This window comes from Palaemon carinicauda, unplaced genomic scaffold (genome assembly GCF_036898095.1).
Source record: "Palaemon carinicauda isolate YSFRI2023 unplaced genomic scaffold, ASM3689809v2 scaffold63, whole genome shotgun sequence".
Taxonomy (NCBI): Eukaryota; Metazoa; Arthropoda; class Malacostraca; order Decapoda; family Palaemonidae; genus Palaemon; species Palaemon carinicauda.
In genome coordinates, this window is record NW_027171905.1 from 227,958 (window position 1) to 243,569 (window position 15,612).

A 15,612-nucleotide genomic window follows, 5' to 3' on the forward strand; every position below is an offset into this window, starting at 1 on the left:
CTAATCTCTATGATGTAGTGGGTGATGGGGTGGAAAAGGTGCTCTGTCCTGTTAGGGCACTAAGGGTCTATTTGGACAGAACAAAGAGTTTAAGAGGCAGCTCGGAGGCTCTCTGGTGCGCAGTTAAGAAGCCCTCGTAGCCTATGTCGAAGAACGCCTTATCCTTTTTCATAAGGCTCTTGATTAGAGAAGCTCATGCCCAGTGTGGTGAGGCAGAGCTTAGACTGCTTGAGGTGAAAACACACGAAGTAAGAGCGGTAGCTACTTCGGTAGCTTTTAAACAAAATCGTTCTCCGCAAAGCATAATGGATACAACTTTTTGGAGAAGTAAATCTATATTCGCATCCCATTACTTGAAACGTGTTCAGACCCTTTATGAGGACTGGTACACTTTGGGTCCATTTGTTGCGGTGAAGGATCTACCACTACGCTCCCCTAATTCCTAGTACCCTTTTCTATCTCTTGGAACTTGTTTAGTTTTTATGGTTATATGTGGAGATTGGTCGTCAGTCTTCCGCAATCTGTCGATAGGAGAACGTCAGCTTTAGAGGACCCGCTAGAGCCTGTGGTATCCCCTCCAAGCTTAAGTAAAGGGTGTGTTTTTCTTGTCACTATTCATTGGAAAGCTTTTAAGATCTCCATTACCTACGGTCAGGAATGCTTAGACTGGATATAGAAATCAGCCAGCCACAACTTCAATCCTCCTTCATCTCCTCGCTACGATTAGCCTGGACCGAGGTGACTTTCCTTTCTGTTCTGGAAACATCTCTGCCTGGTAATCAGTTGGACGGGAGTTCAGGGACCATTCAAGCTGGACCATGTCTAGTAGAGTCTACAACCTCGCCATCCTTGACGTCAACCCGTTCCTGCTAGTGACTTGGCTTATTGCCGGCTGTCTTTTCATGCTTATGTCGTTGGGGTTGACAAGAGGTGTCATCTTAGCTCCTGTGCAGGACCAAAGGGCTTTGACGTATCCCCTAGGGTCTCCTATTTAAGAATTTTAAGTCGCCTTCTAGTTACGCTAAAAACATTCTCCTGATAAATGATTCGGGTTTGTATGGTAAGGGAAAATAGATATGAATCGAATTTAAATTTTTACATGGCAGAAGGCTGTTGAAATTTCCTGAGTGTAAATGTTTAACATGTTCTTGGTTCGATATTTATTATGATGGTTAATAGTAGTTAGTGATAAAAGATGCTGGCAGTCGAACATAAAAGTTGTTTGTTTTTATGATTTCTTTATAAGTAAAGGAGCCACTGAAAAGGTACAACGGTAGAATAGGACTTTGGGATTCAATTGAATATATTAGTTGAAGTGGATTAGATTAATTTCTTTGTATCGTCCTCTTCTGGGATATGGATCTTGAAGCTTTGTGGGCAATTAGTTTTTATTTTGCTAGCCTTTATTTCATCTTCATCCGTAGTTCTGTGTCAAGATTGCATCGTGTTTTTAGTTTCAACAAAGCTTGATGTATGTCAGGATGACGGAAAAACCCAAAATTAATCTATCAACGGTTCCTGCCAACAGTATATCATATATAAATTTATATCAAGATTTCATTATATTCTGGGATCATATTCTGGGTCTATTCAGTGAAGTTTTATCCATTCTCGGCCGGCAAATCTCCAGTTATTCTGCGTCGTATTTCCGTAATTGAAAGGGCCGTTAACGTTGTTATTCCAAGTGTTCATTAAATGTTCTTTCAAATTCACCAATTTATTGTAAGAGAGGCTGTAGACAGGTACTGATTATTCCTTTATCCTTTTATAACCAAAGAATAATCCTTTATTTTGAAAGTTGTTTATATTAAAATTAGCTCAGTTCATGTACCATACTTGAAGTGATGTTGACGAGACAAGCACTCCACTGGTATGAGAGCTTGCAAATATCCAACTGCCGTACTGAGAATGATTTCTTAAGGGATTCGTGAAACTTCCTGCATATAATAAAAATTCAAAGGGAGGAGTATATATTAGTTCTGAGCTATAGTAACTTTTCTCTTAAGAATAATTATGTCTATCAGATGTATTTGTTTTACTAAGCTCAACTTTGTCTTTCAGAAAACTTGACGAAAGGAAGAGGAAAACTTGGCCGATGACCAAGACATGATTGAGCTCGAGGATCACCTGAACAGCGAGGAGGATGAGGCGGAGGACGACTACGACGAGGAAAACGGCACCGGCAAGGCCGAGGACGAGCTGATCCTCAAGGCGGACAGCGACATTGATGAGATACAGGAAGATGATACGAACGGCTCCACTGGAAGGTAAGCGTCTGTGGAGACCAGGGAAACGCCGCAGACGAAGCGAGACACGGAGTTCACCTCCGAGGATTTTAAGATAGAACTTTAGGGGGCTGCCTCGATATTATGCGATGGGGGTGAGTAGTTAACTAACTTGTTTTAACTAATAAATAGACAAAAGCAGATGACGAATTGGTGGTCGTTCCTTCCTTTACGTGTGCCAACTATCGTCCTTTGAGCGGGTCAGTCGGCTAATGCCGTTTTTTTAAGGACAGGACTTTGATATTCATACCACTTAATAAGGTGACTTAGGTAAACAGTTGAGGAATAGCAGAAAACTTAACCCCCAATGACTATAACAGGACCTTTGCTTGCAAACAGTACTGGACTATAATTTGACCTTTTCTTGCAAACAGTATTGGACCATAACTTGACCTTTTCTTGCAAACAGTACTGGACTATAACTTGACCTTTGCTTGCAAACAGTATTGGACCATAACTTGACCTTTTCTTGCAAGCAGTACTGGACTATGATTTGACCTTTGCTTGCAAACAGTATTAAACTATAGTTTGACCTTTGCCTGCAAACAGTATTAAACTATAGTTTGACCTTTGCCTGCAAACAGTACTCGACTATAATTAGACTTTTTGCTCTCAAACAATGCTAACAATCGTTTTATCTTTCCAGCAACTGAAGAAACTTCTGAACGAGACCTTGCAGCTCAAGGCGCACAAGATAAGCCGGCCGGCTCCAACAAAGACTGGGCCTACGTGACTTTCCGCGATGAGAAGTCCAGGACCAAGGCTCTGACTGTGCTGGACGAGTTCAAGTGGAAGAAATGCGTCCTCTCGTGTTCGGTGAGTCTTATAATAAGTAGAAAGAGTACAGTAATCGTAGATTTCAGACCTCTGGCAATGAAGATTGTCAACGCTTTACTGTAGTCAAGTCTACGGACCAGGATTTCCTCTTTTCGTGTTGGCCGTAAGTGTATCTACATTACTGCATGATAATAAGTAGTCGGGTAAATCCAGGTGAAAATATAACCTATGTTGTTGGTGGTTCTAGCTTTATTTATTTTGAGGAATGGTTAAAACCGTAGAGTATTTTGGAATTTATTCCCGATGCTGTAACCAATTTGTGAAATGTGCTTCCTAATTGTACAATTATTATTGTTATTATTGTTATTACTCTCTAAGGTACAACCCTAGTTGGAAAAGCAGAATGCTATAAGCCCAGGGGCTCCAGCAGGGAAAATAGCCCAGTGAGGAAAGGAAACAAAGAAAAATCAAATATCTTAAGAAGAGTAACAGCATTAGAATAAATATATCCTATATAAACTATATAGACTTTAACAAAAGAGGAAGAGAAATAGGATAGAATAGTATGCCCGAGTGTACCCTCAAGCAAGAGAACTCTAACCCAAGACAGTGGAAGACCATGGTACAGAGGCTATGGCACTACCCAAGACTAGAGAACAATGGTTTGATTTTGGAGCATCCTTCAGCCTTGTTTTAATCTTGATGCTGATGCTGTACAGTATGTGAATCGTACAGGTTTTACATTTGTTGTATAGTACATATTCTTGTTATGGTGTTAAAGATCTTACAGGTCTCCAGTATTTATTGTATACTGTATAGTCTTGATTATTTGCTGTCTTAATTTACGTCTTGCTAAAATAGTAATTTATTTATCTATCATAGTACTATTCCAACTAGAATTGCTGTACCGTGGGCTTCCACTATCTTGGGTTAGAGTTCTCTTGCTTGAGGGTACACTCGGGCATACTTTTCTATCTAATTTCTCTTCCTCTTGTTTTTTTTAAAGTTTTTATAGTTTATGCAGGAAATATTTATTTTAATGTTACTGATTTTAATCTTCTATTTTTCCTTGTTTCCTTTCCTCACTGGACTATTTTCCCTGTTGGGGCCCCTGGGCTTATAGCATCTTGCTTTTCCAACTAGGGTTGTAGCTTAGCAAATAATAATAATAATGATAATATAGATAGTAAATCCGATAGGTTTAGAAATTAAAAAAAAACTGTACATGGAGATTTCAATTGAAATAATTTATATGAATGATTTATTAAGTTATATTTTTCTTCCAGATCGCAAAACCCGTGGAAGACCCGGTTCAGGCCAAACGAGCCGCCGACTCCAAGCTCCTGGAGGGAGTCGACCCGGACGCCAAAATCCCAATTAACGAACGGGTCGTGAAGAGCGTGACGCCGTTCGCTCACTTCACGTACGAAGATCAGGTAATGTTGGCTTTTCTCGAAGGTATTGAGTCCTTAAAGATTTGATGGTGTGGAGATTTACTTAGGTGATATGTTAGGTAATGGATGCAAAGTCTGTTTTCTTTCAAAGTTTATTAATGTTTTTATTACCAGCTAAGCTACAACCCTAGTTGGAAAAGCAGGATGATTTAATTCAAAGGGTTCCAACGTGGTAAAAGCACCCAGTGAGGAAAGTAAATACAGATAAAAATAGACTCGAAGAGAAGTAATGAATACTGTAATTAAGAGGTTTTGAGATCGGTAACGTATAAAAATAGATCTGTAGTGTATAAAGTATAAAGAGAACCTGGTCAGTCTATTCGACATAAATAAGTAGATACATTCTTTGCAATTGTGGTTCCACTAATTCAACATCCTGCTTAGGAAGATCATTCCACATATCTTTACTGATGAGAGAAAATGAAAAGATTTGTTGTTATGTTTTATGACAAGAAAAGTTGAGATATATCACGCCATTGTTATACTGAGGAATGCATTGCTATTAGGTCTTTGGATTAGTTTGACACCATGATATTGAAAGGTGTACTAATAGGAAAGGTGAAATGATTGTGAATTGCTAGGTTGGGCAAGACATTGTAGGATTCTTTGAGGAGTGGCCATGCAGTTTGATGTTGATTCTCTATAGGGACAACTTTTTCTTTAGCTTACAAAGACGCTGATTAATCTGAGAAAGTTTCAGGAGTTTTTGAAGACTAACCATGTAATTTGATGTTGATTCTCTATTGGAACAACTTTTTCTTTAGCTTACAAAGACGCTGATTAATCTGAGAAAGTTTCAGGAGTTTTTGAAGACTAACCATGTAATTTGATGTTGATTCTCTATTGGAACAACTTTTTCTTTAGCTTACAAAGACGCTGATTAATCTGAGAAAGTTTCAGGAGTTTTTGAAGACTAACCATGTAATTTGATGTTGATTCTCTATTGGAACAACTTTTTCTTTAGCTTACAAAGACGCTGATTAATCTGAGAAAGTTTCAGGAGTTTTTGAAGACTAACCATGTAATTTGATGTTGATTCTCTATTGGAACAACTTTTTCTTTAGCTTACAAAGACGCTGATTAATCTGAGAAAGTTTCAGGAGTTTTTGAAGACTAACCATGTAATTTGATGTTGATTCTCTATTGGAACAACTTTTTCTTTAGCTTACAAAGACGCTGATTAATCTGAGAAAGTTTCAGGAGTTTTTGAAGACTAACCATGTAATTTGATGTTGATTCTCTATTGGAACAACTTTTTCTTTAGCTTACAAAGACGCTGATTAATCTGAGAAAGTTTCAGGAGTTTTTGAAGACTAACCATGTAATTTGATGTTGATTCTCTATTGGAACAACTTTTTCTTTAGCTTACAAAGACGCTGATTAATCTGAGAAAGTTTCAGGAGTTTTTGAAGACTAACCATGTAATTTGATGTTGATTCTCTATTGGAACAACTTTTTCTTTAGCTTACAAAGACGCTGATTAATCTGAGAAAGTTTCAGGAGTTTTTGAAGACTAACCATGTAATTTGATGTTGATTCTCTATTGGAACAACTTTTTCTTTAGCTTACAAAGACGCTGATTAATCTGAGAAAGTTTCAGGAGTTTTTGAAGACTAACCATGTAATTTGATGTTGATTCTCTATTGGAACAACTTTTTCTTTAGCTTACAAAGACGCTGATTAATCTGAGAAAGTTTCAGGAGTTTTTGAAGACTAACCATGTAATTTGATGTTGATTCTCTATTGGAACAACTTTTTCTTTAGCTTACAAAGACGCTGATTAATCTGAGAAAGTTTCAGGAGTTTTTGAAGACTAACCATGTAATTTGATGTTGATTCTCTATTGGAACAACTTTTTCTTTAGCTTACAAAGACGCTGATTAATCTGAGAAAGTTTCAGGAGTTTTTGAAGACTAACCATGTAATTTGATGTTGATTCTCTATTGGAACAACTTTTTCTTTAGCTTACAAAGACGCTGATTAATCTGAGAAAGTTTCAGGAGTTTTTGAAGACTAACCATGTAATTTGATGTTGATTCTCTATTGGAACAACTTTTTCTTTAGCTTACAAAGACGCTGATTAATCTGAGAAAGTTTCAGGAGTTTTTGAAGACTGACCATGTAATTTGATGTTGATTCTCTAAAGATCATGTTATAAGATAACCACTATCAAGACTCTCAGCATGTTCACTTAACTTTTCCTTGTACACATCGAAGACCAAATCAATTTTCATGCTACTTTTCTTTTGTGAAACATCTGTGAAAATAATCGGACTCCTTCGGATGTGAGATTTTCATTATTTAGTTTCGAAATTAGTGTAATGCCATTGCGTCTCTTAACATCTCACTGGGTTCAAGGTCCTTTTTTTTCAGTGGATGACCCACGGTATTTCAATAGTTTTGCAAGTACAGCCTTGTTTGTTTTCTTCATAGACCCATTAACTTGTGTGGCTGACCGGAAACCTGACGCATATCTAAGACTGTTCAAAGAAATTAGCATCGTATTGCGAAACATCTTTCTCTATCTGCTATGTAAACTATCTCCTGGTGATCATTCATGAAGTGTTTCCCTTTATTGATCCAAAACTTTTTAGTTTAAGCTTCAGAAACTCTCACCCGTTTGTAGTCGTCATTTTTGGAAAATGTAAAAGACTTCTCCTTTCTGATGAGCCGAGAGTAAGTTGGCACATACATGAGGAGAGGCGATGATACCAGTGGAGTGGTGAACAAGTATCGAGCTTCCCAGAAAGGGTTTTGTCCAACTATTTTCAAGTACAGTAGATTAATAAGAGAGGCAATATTAGACTCGTCTCAATGCGTGACTGTAATATCGGGATGGGCGAATCCTCTACAGTGGGAAGTGATCGGTTCTCGTAGCTGTCTCGATACTGTTACTCGTTGCTTTCCTGTTAGTTAATGGCGGGCCACTGTTCTTGATTTTAAGCTCAGGGAAGTTTTTTTTTTAGTTTATATATGAAAGATCTATTTTAATGTTGTTACAGTACAGTTTTTATAGTTTTATTTTAATTGTTCACTACTTCTGTTGTAGTTTATTTACTTTCCTCAATGGGCTATTTTTCACTTTAAGCCTTTGGGCTTATTCATCACATAAATCACTGGTTGAAAGTTTGTACTATTTTAATAATTGAAGGAAAGAAAATGGAAATATTTAAATTGTTTGAAGATTTTATGGTAAATGTCAATTTAAACCAAGCCTCTAGAGAAGAAGTAATATGAGCTACAGGCAAATGTAGAGATAGATTTTATTTTTGAAATTCAATTTTTAATTGGAAAAATCTAACTGAAAAACTGAAGATGCATATGTGGCTTATTATTACGTGCCGCTATTTTAATATAGTGTTTTTTTACTTTAGATTAATGAAGTAAAGATATTAAGCTTTGAAATGACACCGTTAAAAGTTTATTAAATCTCTGTGATGGGTCAATCATAAGTATTCCCATATGTGTAATTTGTTTGGTTATATGTTGCCATTGAGAAGCTCAGTGACCACCGAAATCTACGAGTCCCAAGCTTTCTGGACTTAACGTACTCTGTCGGTTTGTTTATTAGATAATGTGTTAAACCATAAATTTGTTTTCTTATTTACACCGGGAACTTGTTTTCTTATTTACACCGGAAACTTGTTTTCGTATTTACACCGGAAACTAGTTTTCTTATTTACACCGGAAACTTGTTTTCTTATTTACACCTGTTCAAGTGTAGACTATTCTCTCAGCAAGAAGTGGTTCGGTCCATGTTTGTTAATTATCACAGAATGGTTCAAGAGATTGTCCCAATTTGATAAAATAAAATGACTGTATAGTACTTCGACACTCCTTGAATTTCTGTACAATTACAGAAACTAGGATGGGATTAAAGAATTTAGACTTCAAACCAAGGACTGTGTCTTCTTCAATTGCACAAAAAATAGGCTTATTGAGAAAGTTTCAAGATTTTCGGTGATCAATCTATTCTGAAGAAGTGTTTTAATTCTTTCATTCTACCTTGTTTTGAGTATTGTAATCCTGTCTGGTCTTCAACTGCTGATTCTCATCTTAATTTGTTGGACAGGAATTTAAGGTCTATTGAATTTCTTATTCCTGAAATAGATATTAATCTCTTGACACTGTTGTTCAGTTAGTTCTTTATGCTTGTATAAGATTTTTCATAGTTCTCATTACCCTTTGCATTCAGATCTTGTTTTGTTATTATTATTTACTTATTACCTCTCCTTTTTCCCTTGAAGAAATGGGAATTTGCTTTCCCAACTAAGAACAATTTCCAGCTTTATTAATTTTTCGATGTCACCTTCTAGGCATCAACCCCGATGACGATTTGCCGACTGTCGGATTCCGAGTTTCCAGTTACAAGGCCGGGAGCCTGGCTGTCGGACCAGTAGGTCATCTAGTCCACATTCCAAATACTATGAAGAAGGTCATCGAGGTAGGTCGGATGTTTTGAGTGTTGAGACTCTGTGGTGCCAAGTAGAGATGGTCCGAATGTTTTCATTTACATTTGTAATAGTTGATATTCGCACATGTTTTAAGATTAACATTTGCTTTTGTCTGCGAAACATTTTTATAATATCAAATGCTCCTGCTTCTTTTGAGACCCATTCTGTTATTCTTAATGTCCATCTATTATATGTCATTCTCTTAACCCTTTTACCCCCCAGGCTTTTTGGAAATTTCCAACCCTTAACCCCCATGGGGTTATTTTTTTCAGGCACATTTTGCAGTATATTTGTATATTTTTTTTTTAGATTGCTCTAACAGCCTTAATTTTTGACATAGAGAGGTCAGGCTGGTCTCATTCTCTTGGAAAATGCCTGAAGTTTCTCAAAAAATTATCAAAAATATGCAAAAAAAAATTTAAATAGCATTTTTTCAATATTTAACTTAGCCGGTGATTATATAGCTGCAACTCTGTTGCCCGACAGACAACTCTACGGTAAAAACTCGCCAGCGATCGCTACACAGGTTGCGGGTGTGCCCAACAGCGCCATCTGTCGTCCAGATACCCAGTACTCAATGTAAACAAAGACTCAATTTTCTCTCTGTCGAGCTATCGACAAGACGTACTTACTCGCTGTTGCTAAACTGGACTTTTTTCACAACTAATTGGTGAAGTACTTTATTCTAGTTTTGAGCTTTCGCTATGCAGGTGTTTTATCTTCATCTTAAATCTTGAACTCGTTTTGGATAGATTTAATTATGGTGACAAAGAGAGTATGGACTTTCTTTCACTTTTAAATGGCCGACCCTTCCCTTAGACGGAAGTGTGTTTAGGCTTTTAGTAATTATATCACGTTATAGATTTTCCTTTATATATTTTATATCTCTCCGCCTTTATTAGGCCTCTTCGATTAACTTTCCATTTATTATAAACATATAAAAATTATTTTAATGTTTTGTTTATATAGACCTTTCCTGAGAGTAGGCGGTCCTAACTTGGAAACCGAAGTTAATCAACGTTGAGCCCTTTATATCGTAATTAGCTTTTAAAGAGCTAAGGATTTAAAACTTTTTAAATGTAATATTTTATGAAAGAATTTCTTTGATAGTCTTCGTACTGTTTTCAAAGATGAATTAACGTTTAGTTTATTTATGCTACGCAGTTGTTGACGTTCAGGACGTTCAACATGCGCTCTATCGTTACGATAGAGAGAGAGTGTATCACGGTTTCACTTTGCAGTAAGAGTAAATCGATTCTGACGTTTTGTTCATTCTTTCTTAGCTTAAATGTTTTAAATTCTATTTTAAAGGAACTTTTTAATTGAAAAACCTTTCAGTTTTTTCCTTTAGTCAAATAACATGTTTTTTTGACGAAATATAATTGGGCTCTTCTCTTAGGTGCGAAATCAAGAGAGAAAGAGAGAGAGATAGAGACGGAGGGAGAGAGAGGAGAGAAAACGTTCCGTTCAAGCGGGTAACGTTGTTCTCGAGTTACTCTCGTCCCTAGTCGCTGTACGGGGAGGAAGGATAAAACGTTTTAGTTTTTTATTCTCGTCCCCAGGCTATGTGCGGTGAGAGATTGAAAACGTAGTTATATGAACTAGTGTTTAGTCTCTTTCCCAGACTGATTTTTCTATCTTAAAATATGTTTTCTGTTTTTTGCTGGTATTAATGAGCTTGCATTATACGACTGATTTCGCAATTACTACCTTTTAATGAAGGGTAGAATTGCGTGTTTCAGGTAGAAATCAGTAAAAGTTTCGATTTCAGTGAAATAAGTGCAAAACAGAAAATCGAAGTGATAAAGTGATATGTGCAAAGTGTTACAGTGTTGCGTCCGAGGGTTCGTCTGTTCGTGCCTGTCGTTCACCTAGTCCGGGACCTCTTACATGCTCCCAAGCCCAGGGGAGAAGTAATGTCAAACGACTTATGGGTTCGAGAGGCCTTGACCAACGAACAGACGTTTTCCCTCTATGGTATCGGGTGTATCTTACCAAGATCTCCCCTACCATAAGACGAGAGAGACGTTGTTTCTCCTCGTCATCCGAAGGCTTTTCGCATAAGAAACCTGTCACAAGGTTTCGAAGCCCTTAAGCGAAAGTCAGTCCTTTCAGGACAGGTCCAGCGTCCTGGTTACAACCATTAGGACAGCACTGACCCTATGCAGTCATCGGATAACTGCTCGCCGCCTAACAAAAGCGTAACACAGACTCCGAGTCTTTTTTTGTAGGCAAAGTGTAGCGGTCACAGACGTTACCCTCGTCTCTTACCACAACCATTTCCGTTGATCCTTAATGGGTTGTATGGCAAGACATGCAGTATATGCTTGCCTCCCTTATAGAAGACTATTCTGCCGATTAGTCCGTTGAGTCTAGCCGTTTATCTCATCGATATCCTGGCTTTCAGCCAACCTAACGTTCCTTTGTGCTTACTGTTGACGTTGGCGTAGCTTAGTCACAACAGTCAGGTTGTTTAGAACCACACTCGATGCGGTCTCGTGTGGTTTTTCAGCCGCATTTGGACGTTAGGCCACTTGCTGATGCTCCTGTTGACGTTCAAGACGTTCACTAACAATCGGAGTTGACTTGTTTTGACGCTGTGCGTCAACCTCCGCATTCTAGAGTTGTTTTGACTGCTCAGTCTAGGCAGTCAAAGCAGTCTCGAGTGGACGCTGTGCGTCCTCACGGACCTGTTGTGGTTGACAGTTCAGTTGTTGACAGTTCACAGACTGTCAAGCAGTTACATGACGTTGCGTTCTGGTCCGCTACTAATGCACCAGTGAGTGTGGACTCTGCTTGTAAAGCATTGCCTCCACGGTAGGTCTCTCCCTTGCTTGAGACTCAGCTTTTATCGGACAAGGTTCCTGTAGATGAGGAAGTTGCTGTTCTCCCTCCTACTGATATTCCCTTGAGGACTCTGTCAGATGGAGAGGAGCCTAAAGCTGCTTAGCCTCCTATGGACTTTAATTAAATCATGATGATTTTTTTTAAGGATCTTTGTCCGGATCTTTTTGTAACTGCTGCTCCTCGTTCGCCTAAACGTCAGAGCTTACACTAGGCCTAGCTACTTCGAAGCCGTTGTTTTTAAGCTAGTGCTCTCACGCTCTCCTAGAGAGCTTTACGTTGGCTAGGCGACTGGTTTTTCACCAGGAGGAGTTTGGGGAATACAGCCTTTGCTTTCCCTTCTTTTAAACTGGTTTATAGAGCGAGAGTCTGATATGACACGAGAGAAGTTCTCGGCTTGGGAGTTCATGCCTCTGCCCAGATAGACTTATCAATTCTCGTAGACTCTCCCTGGCGCCTAGCCAGGAGACGCTCCAAGTTGTTTACAGGTCAACTTCACAGCTGTTTTCGAGCCTTTGAAGTTTTGCTGTACAATTATGTCACGCATAACAAGGCTTTCAGGGATGGTAAACGGTACCGCCTCAGTCGCTAACCCCGTCTGTTGCCACACCTGCTCCCGTAGACCCTAAATGGGCTTTGCTGCAAGACATGCAGTCCAAGCTTGCGTCCTTGATAGAGGACTTTAATGCGGAGAAGGTTGCTCCGAACCTTCTGGCCAACAACCTTCCAACCGGTCGGTTGTGCGCCCTGTTGACGCTGAGGTAACCTACTCGCGTCTGCCAGTTGAGGTGGTTCCTCCACCGATGCGACCCAGTGTGGGTTGCCAGCCGCACGTTGACGTTAAGCGACGCTCAGAGGTGGTTGTTGACGTTCAGGACGTTCAACAACCAGCAGAGGTGACTTGTTTTGACGCAGTGCGTCAACCTCAGCAACCCGGTAGGGTGTTGACTGCACAACCCAGACGGTCTAGACAGTCTCGGGTTGACGCTGTGCTTCCTCGCGCACCCATGGTTGTTGACAGTTCACAGACTGTGCAGCAGTTCCATGATATTGCGTCCGGCTCCGTCACGCATCCACCAGTGCGACCGGACTCAGTGAGCCAGACGTTGCCCACTCCGTTGCCGTTTCCTCATCAGTTTTCGGATGAGGAACCCTCTGATGAGGACGTTGCTGAACAACAAGACGATCAGCCCCCAGAATAGATCAAGCCCTGCTATCCATCCAGAAGATGCTGAAGAAGGAACGCTGCTCAGTCAGGCTGTGGATGAGTCTGGTAGGGACGCTGTCATCCGTGGAACAATTTGTGTCACTAGGAAGACTACACCTCCGTCCTCTTCAATACCATCTAGCTTTTCACTGGAAAAAGGACAAGACGCTAGAAGCGGTCTCGATCCCGGTTTCCGAAAAGATAAAGTCTTGTCTGACTTGGTGGAAGGACAATATCAACCTAAGAGAGGGTCTTCCCCTGGCTGTTCAGACTCCCCACCACGTTCTCTTCTCGGACGCATCGGACGTGGGCTGGGGCGCGACACTATACGGTCGGGAATGCTCAGGACTGTGGAACTCGAGTCAGAGGAGCATGCATATCAACTGCAAGGAGCTGTTGGCAGTACATCTGGCCTTGAAAAGCTTCAAGTCTCTCCTTCGAGGCAAAGTGGTGGAAGTTAACTCGGACATCACCACGGCCTTGGCGTACATCTCCAAACAAGGAGGTACCCACTCACTGACGTTGTACGAGATCACAAGGGACCTGTTCATCTGGTCAAAAGGTCAAGACATCTCCCTAGTAAGGAGGTTCATCCAAGGCGACTTGAACGTCATAGCAGATTGTCTCAGTCGGAAAGGGCAAGTAATTCCAACCGAATGGACCCTCCACAAGGATGTGTGCAAGAGACTTTGGGCCACTTGGGGTAAAACCATCCATAGATCTCTTTGCAACCTCGCTGACCAAGAGGCTTCCAATCTATTGCTCTCCAGTCCCGGACCCAGCAGCAATACATATAGATGCTTTCCTCCTAGATTGGTCACATCTGGATCTCTACGCATTCCCACCGTTCAAGATTGTCAACAAGGTTCTGCAGAAGTTCGCCTCTCACGAAGGGACAAGGTTGACGTTAGTTGCTTCCCTCTGGCCCGCGAGAGAATGGTTCACCGAGATACTTCGATGGTTAGTAGACGTTCCCAGTAGTCTTCCTCTAAGGGTAGACCTTCTACGTCAGCCACACGTAAAGAAGGTACTCCAAAGCCTCCACGCTCTTCGTCTGACTGCCTTCAGACTATCGAAAGACTCTCGAGAGCTAGAGGCTTTTCGAAGGAAGCAGCCAGTTCGATTGCTAGAGCAAGGAGAGCTTCTTCCATTAGAGTCTACCAATCGAAGTGGGAAGTCTTCCGAGACTGGTGCAAGTCAGTTTCTGTATCCTCGACCAGTACCTCTGTAGCTCATATAGCTGTTTTTCTCTTATACCTGAGAAAAGGACGATCCCTTTCAGCTCCCACTATCAAGGGCTACAGAAGCATGTTGGCATCGGTCTTCCGGCATAGAGGCTTAGATCTTTCCAAACATAAAGATCTGCAAGACCTCCTTAAGTCTTTTGAGACCACCAAGGAGCGTCGTTTGGCTACCCCTGGATGGAATTTAGACGTGGTACTAAGATTCTTCATATCAGACAGGTTGGAGCCGTTACAATCAGCCTCCCTGAAAGATCTCACTCTTAAGACTCTTTTCCTGGTATGCTTAGCCTCGGCTAAAAGAGTCAGTGAGATTCATGCCTTCAGCAAGAACATAGGATTTTCGTCAGAAAAAGCCACTTGTTCGCTACAACTTGGTTTTCTAGCCAAAAATGAGCTGCCTTCTCGGCCTTGGCCTAAATCTTTCGATATCCCCAGCTTATCGGAGATCGTAGGCAATGAACTAGAAAGAGTCTTATGCCCTGTTAGAGCTCTTAAGTTCTATTTAAAGCGTACTAAACCTTTACAAGGCCAATCTGAAGCTTTATGGTGTTCAGTTAAGAAACCATCCTTGCCTTTGTCAAAGAATGCTTGGTCAGACTTTATCAGATTGTTAATACGAGACGCACGAAGTTAGAGCTGTAACAACTTCCGTGGCCTTTAAGCAAAATATATCTCTGCAAAGTATAATGGACGCAACCTATTGGAGAAGCAAGTCAGTGTTCGCGTCATTTTACTTGAAAGATGTCCAGTTTCTTTACAAGAACTGCTACACACTGGGACCATTCGTAGCAGTAGTGGATGAGGGCTCAACCACTACAATTCCCTAATTCCATACCCTTTTAATCTTTCTCTTGAAATGTTTTTATTGTTGTTTTTTGGGTTGTCCGGAAGGCTAAGAAGCCTTTCGCATCCTGGTTGATTTGGCGGGTGGTCAAAGTCATTTCTTGAGAGCGCCTAGATTAGGGGTTTTGATGAGGTCCTGTTGTATGGGTTGCAACCCTTGATACTTCAGATCCTAGGGGTCGATCAGCATCCTAAGAGGATCGCGAGGCTCCGTAAGGAAGACGTACTTAAAAGGCAGAGAAATTGTTCAAGTTGACTTCCTTACCAGGTACCTATTTATTTTGTTTTTGTTATTTTGATAACTTCTAAAATGAAATAAAAACTCCTAGCTCATAAAAGTGTAAACATATATTGCTGGTCTCTACCCACCCCCCTGGGTGTGAATCAGCTATATAATCACCGGCTAAGTTAAATATTGAAAAATGTTATTTTGATAATAAAATAAATTTTTGAATATACTTACCCGGTGATTATAAATTAAAGGACCCTCCCTTCCTCCCCAAT

General features: G+C 40.2%; 1 pseudogene; it reads left to right on the plus strand.

Moving 5' to 3' along the window:
• Positions 1-15,612, plus strand: part of LOC137637282 (tRNA (uracil-5-)-methyltransferase homolog A-like) — a 49,779-nt pseudogene that overhangs the window by 10,410 nt on the left and 23,757 nt on the right.